Source organism: Paramormyrops kingsleyae, chromosome 1 (assembly GCF_048594095.1).
Source record: "Paramormyrops kingsleyae isolate MSU_618 chromosome 1, PKINGS_0.4, whole genome shotgun sequence".
Lineage (NCBI taxonomy): Eukaryota > Metazoa > Chordata > Actinopteri > Osteoglossiformes > Mormyridae > Paramormyrops > Paramormyrops kingsleyae.
The window spans coordinates 9,167,802-9,173,896 of NC_132797.1; positions in this window are offsets into that span (position 1 = coordinate 9,167,802).

Sequence of the window (6,095 nt, forward strand, 5' to 3'; positions counted from 1 at the left end):
GCTTTTTGCCGGGGGCTGCGGTGTCCTCCCACAATCCAAAAGCGTGCAGGGTAGGCTGATCGGTGTGTCTAAATTGGCCCTGTAGTTGTGAGTGTGTGTGCCCTGTGGTGTGTTGGCGCCCACCCAGGGTTGGTTCCCGCCTGCGCACAAGGCTCCGGGCCCCCCACGACCACAGTGGGGACTAAGTGGTTTAGATAATGAATGGAAGGTATACAATAATATGGTTTTCAGGGGTGTCATGCCCCCAGGGTCTAAAAGAAAACAACCTCACAAATGAGATGAAAGAATTGTCTTGGAACTCATGATAACATTTCATATTCAAGCATATTAAAGAATGTAATGTTACAGCGCAATGCAAGCTCCGTTTGCCTGCCACCAAGCTGCTGTCAGCTGTTGTTACTGAAAGCTCCATGTACACAAGGGTTAAATTAGCAGAGAACAATCAAACATAAGACAAGTATTACAAACGCTGTGACTGTGTTACAGTAATAATAAAATACGAAACAACAACAGGGATCCTGCAGCTAACGCTGCCTGGCCCCTAATAACAGGACCTTTCCGTAAACGACATCTGACCATGAAATAGGCAGGTAATTCACTTATAGCTCAGCAATGGAATCGATATTTTTTCACGCTGCAAATGTACCCTTTTCCTTGGGTTTTATGTGTTTGTTGTTTGTGGGCATATACACAGTTGCATTGGGCCACTTATGATTTGGGAGAATGACTGTCACACAAGGAGAATGGCATGAATATTAAACTATTCTCAGGTGAGATGTTCTGTATAATATAATGTACAGTAATGCTTTATATTATCTGCACCTTCATGCTACATTCATCCATCCATCCATCCGTCCATCCATTTTCTGCCACTTATTCGGGGTTGGGTCATGGGGGCAGCAGTGTAAGCAAGAATGCCCAGCCCTCCCTCTCACTGTATTTAAACGGCAGGAGCATTAGGAATAAAATTCATGATTTAGAGGCTCTTATCTTATCGGACTCATGATATTATAGCAATAACTGAAACGCGGTTGAGAGAAAAGGATGGACAAGAATATAATATGGATGGTTACATGTTGTTCCGTAAAGACCGTATAGGTAAGAAGGGAGGTGGTGTTGCAGTATATGTAAAGGAAAACTTGCAGGCAAGGGAGCTTACTGATAAGTAAAAGTACGGAAGCTATGTGGGTAAAATTAGATGCTAGAAACTCAAATAGCCTAATTGTCGGTGTTTGTTACTAGGATTATGAGCAATAAAAATGATGTGGTAGTTATGGGTGATTTTAATCTACCGGGGATGCAGTGGGACATTGTTGCTGGCTCTTCTGAAAATGAACTGGAGATGGTGGAATTAGTAGGGGATTGTTTTTTTACTCAGTTTGTTAACACCCCAACCAGGGGAGATGCCATTCTTGATCTTGTTTTCTCTAATAACCAGGACAGGATTGGTAAATTAGATGTTTTAGAAGCACTTGACAGTAGCGATTATAACATGGTTAAATTTGAGGTTAAGTTTAGTGCCCGAATAGCAAAGTCCAAATCAAAAATATATAATGTTAGGAAGGCTAACTTCAATTGTATGAGATTAAAACTAGAAACTGTGAACTGGATGGAGCTAAATAACAAAACTGTTGAAGAGACATGGGAATTTTTTAAAAGTACATTATTGCAAGTGCAGGAGGACTTCATACCTGTTTCCAGCAAGAATAAATCTAGGAAATTGCAGCCTAGGTGGTTTACTAAGGAAATAATATATAAAGTAAGGAGGAAAAGGGCTTTGTTCCAGAAATGGAAAATAACTGATGATGACAGAATAAAGCAAGAGTATCTAAATCTACAGGCTGAATTAAAAAATGACATTAGACGAGCTAAAAGGAATGTCGAAAGGAAGATCGCATTGGAGGCTAAGGATGACGTTAAAAGTTTCTTCCAGTATTTTAACTCTAAAAGAGCTCTAAAAGCTGAAAATACTAATCTGCAGGATAGTAAGGGTCTTATAATTGAAAACGACATTGATATAGTAAATGAGTTCAATGATAGTTTTGCACGAGTATTCACTGTTGAGGACACTAGTAACTTACCAGTTCTTATTACTAATCCAGCATCGTCTATAACTAATATATATATAACTGAAGCTGATGTTTTGCAAAGCCTAGCTAAGCTCAAAATAAATAAATCACAGGGCCCTGATGGCATCTTACCTATAGTGTTAAAAGAGATTAGGGATATTATTTGCCGACCCTTAACTTTACTGTTTCAAAAATCCTTATCTGAAGGTGTGGTACCTTCTGATTGGAAGCATGCCAACATAATGCCCATTTTCAAAAAAGGGGATAGAAGTAATTTGTCAAACTATAGGCCAGTCAGTCTAACTTGTATAACTGGTAAAGTTATGGAGGCTATAATCAAAGAGAAAATGGTAGATTACCTGGACTCAAATAACATTTTGAGGGATAGCCAGCATGGATTTAGGATCCTGTTTAACAAATCTGTTGGAGTTTTTTGAGGAAGCTACTCAGGAAGTTGATGATAAGAAGGCCTATGATGTCATCTACTTAGATTTCCAAAAGGCTTTTGATGTTGTCCCCCACAAGAGGCTCTTACTTAAACTCAAAGCGACAGGTATTTTAGGAACTGTAGCGACCTGGATTGATAACTGGTTAACAGATAGGATTACAGCGAGTAGTTATAAGAGGCACAATGTCACAGTGGGCCTGCGTTCATAGTGGGGTACCGCAGGGTTCAATTTTAGGACCACTATTGTTCCTAATTTACATAAATGATATAGACATCAATATATACAGTAAACTGGTGAAATTTGCAGATGACACCAAGGTGGGTGGTGTAGCAGATACTGAACTAGCGGCTCAGCAGCTACAGCGGGATCGTGATTTAATTAGTGACTGGGCCGGCACCTGGCAGATGAAATTTAACATAGACAAATGTAAGGTACTCCATGTAGGGAGCAGAAATATAAAGTACAGGTATTTTATGGGACCTAAAGGTAGCTGATTATGAGAAAGACCTTGGTGTGTATGTTGATGCTTCCATGTCTCATTCTCGCCAGTGCGGGGAAGCAATAAAAAAGGCCAATAGGATGTTGGGGTATATCTCCAGGTGTGTGGAGTTTAAGTCAAGGGAGGTAATGCTAAGATTATACAATTCCTTGGTGAGACCTCACCTAGAATATTGTGTGCAGGTTTGGTCACCATATCTTAAAAAGGACATTGCGGCCTTAGAAAAGGTGCAGCGTAGGGCCACAAGAATGATTCCTGGTATTAGAGGAATGTCATACGAGGAAAGGTTAGTTGAGCTAAATCTGTTCAGCCTCAAGCAAAGGAGACTGAGGGGGGATATGATTAGAATTTAGAATTAAGTGATCAGTGGTCATTGTCAACACACCACAGCACACAACAACAAAATGTGTCCTCTGCATTTGACCCATATGTGACTTTCATGACATAGCAGGGGGCAGCTAATTCAGCGCCCAGGGAGCAGTGCTTGGGGACAGTACCTTGCTCAGGGCATCTCAGTGGTGACTTGCTGGTGGGGGATTCGAACCTGCAATCTTTCAATTACAAGTGCGCTACCCTAACCATCAAGCCACCACTGCCCACATCCAGGTCTATAAGATTCTAACAGGTTTGGATGCTGTTCAACCGAATAGTTACTTCAGCATTAGTTCAAATACAAGAACTCGTGGCCATAGGTGGAAATTAGCGGGAGAACATTTCAAATTGGATTTAAGGAAGCACTTCTTTACACAGCGTGTAGTCAGAGTATGGAATAGTCTTCCTGATAATGTAGTGCAAGCTGAATTCTTGGGTTCCTTTAAATCAGAGCTAGATAAGATTTTAACAACTCTGAGCTATTAGTTAAGTTCTCCCCAAGCGAGCTTGATGGGCCGAATGGCCTCCTCTCGTTTGTATAGTTCTTATGTTCTTATGATGAAGCCGATGATGATCAGGCCTTAATGATGAAGTTTGAATTTGCACTTCAGATACTTCGCTTAACAATTGTGGAAGATTGCTCATTTACAACAGACCCATCCACCCAGCTGTGTATCCTGGTTGGGGGGGGGGAGGGGGAATTGCACAAGGCTGGGGCATACCCTGGATGGGGTCTCATTATAACCACTATTTCAAAACACAGGCTATGATCATTTTCAATTTTCCATAAAAAGCAAGGTTAGATTGAATAAAAACAGAAAATTAACTTAGAAAACTAATAATACACTAGACAAACTTGATTTCCTGTCGTTGACATAGCTGAATGCTGACCTGATTTTTCTAACAATGAAGTAACCATTTTGTATTCACAGTGATTATGCCATTTGAGGCTTTATTATAGGCTAGTATCAACAGCTACTGAACGTACATGTAAGTCTTTTTGATCCATCACTTCTGTCTTCATTTACTGTGAATCTAGGGAACCAATTTGCTGGAAATCTCTCCCCATCTCTTCCTTGTTTGTGTTTCTTTGGTCACTGGAACTTTAAACTTCCTTGTATGTTTGTCAAAGGTATACACATGACTAAGTTTATTTTTCCTCTGAATATCTTCTTTGAGATGGACCTAATATTTTACCGAACACCATAAACCTCACTTTGTATTTCTGGATTGGAATACTTTATAAATGCATTTATAAAGTATTATAAACACGGCTATAACTATTTAATGTACTAAGGTATCTATAGTGCATTATACACGACTGCTTTAAGTTATGTGCTACCAGCCCTTGACTTATAGTCTTTTACTCTCTATTCCTCCAGCAGCAGATCAAGTGAAAATTGCTATTTTACAAGCACCGCTCCCTTTCCTGGCGTCCCTCACAGTTATTATCCTACATGACGTCCAAGCTTTTCATGCTCCAATTTTTTCCTGATTCCCTTAATACTCAGACTCAGTCTTGCAATAACATAGTAATCATGAGATATATGTAATATATCCCGTATCATTGTCCATATATATCATTGTACATATTGTCTTTTAGACTCTGATAGCTAACACGCCATTTTGTGTATACTGAAAGGGGACTCCTATAGCTAACACGCCATTTTGTGTATACTGAAAGGGGACTCCTATAGCTAGCATTCCATTTTGTGTATACTGAGTGGGGACTCCTATAGCTAACACGCCATTTTGTGTATACTGAGTGGGGACTCCTATAGCTAACATGCCATTTTGTGTATACTGAGTGGGGACTCCTAAGCTAACATGCCATTTTGTGTACATAAGAACATAAGAACTATACAAACGAGAGGAGGCCATTCGGCCCATCGAGCTCGCTTGGAGAGAACTTAACTAATAGCTCAGAGTTGTTAAAATCTTATCTAGCTCTGATTTAAAGGAACCCAAGGGTTCAGCATGCACTACATTATCAGGAAGACTATTCCATACTCTGACTACACGCTGTGTAAAGAAGTGCTTCCTTAAATCCAGTTTGAAATGTTCTCCCGCTAATTTCCACCTATGGCCACGAGTTCTTGTATTTGAACTAATGCTGAAGTAACTATTCGGTTGAACAGCATCCAAACCTGTTAGAATCTTATAGACCTGGATCATGTCCCCCCTCAGTCTCCTTTGCTTGAGGCTGAACAGATTTAGCTCAACTAACCTTTCCTCGTATGACATTTCTCTAAGACCAGGAATCATTCTTGTGGCCCTACCTGCGCCTTTTCTAAGGCCGCAATGTCCTTTTTAAGATATGGTGACCAAACCTGCACACAACATTCTAGGTGAGGTCTCACCAAGGAATTGTATAATCTTAGCATTACCTCCCTTGACTTAAACTCCACACACCTGGAGATATACCCCAACATCCTATTGGCCTTTTTTATTGCTTCCCCACACTGGCGAGAATGAGACATGGAAGCATCAACATACACACCAAGGTCTTTCTCATAATCAGCTACCTTTATTTCAGTAGGTCCCATAAAATACCTGTACTTTATATTTCTGCTCCCTACATGGAGTACCTTACATTTGTTTATGTTAAATTTCATCTGCCAGGTATCGGCCCAGTCACTAATTAAATCAAGATCCCACTGTAGCTGCTGAGCCGCTAGTTCAGTATCTGCTACACCACCCACCTTG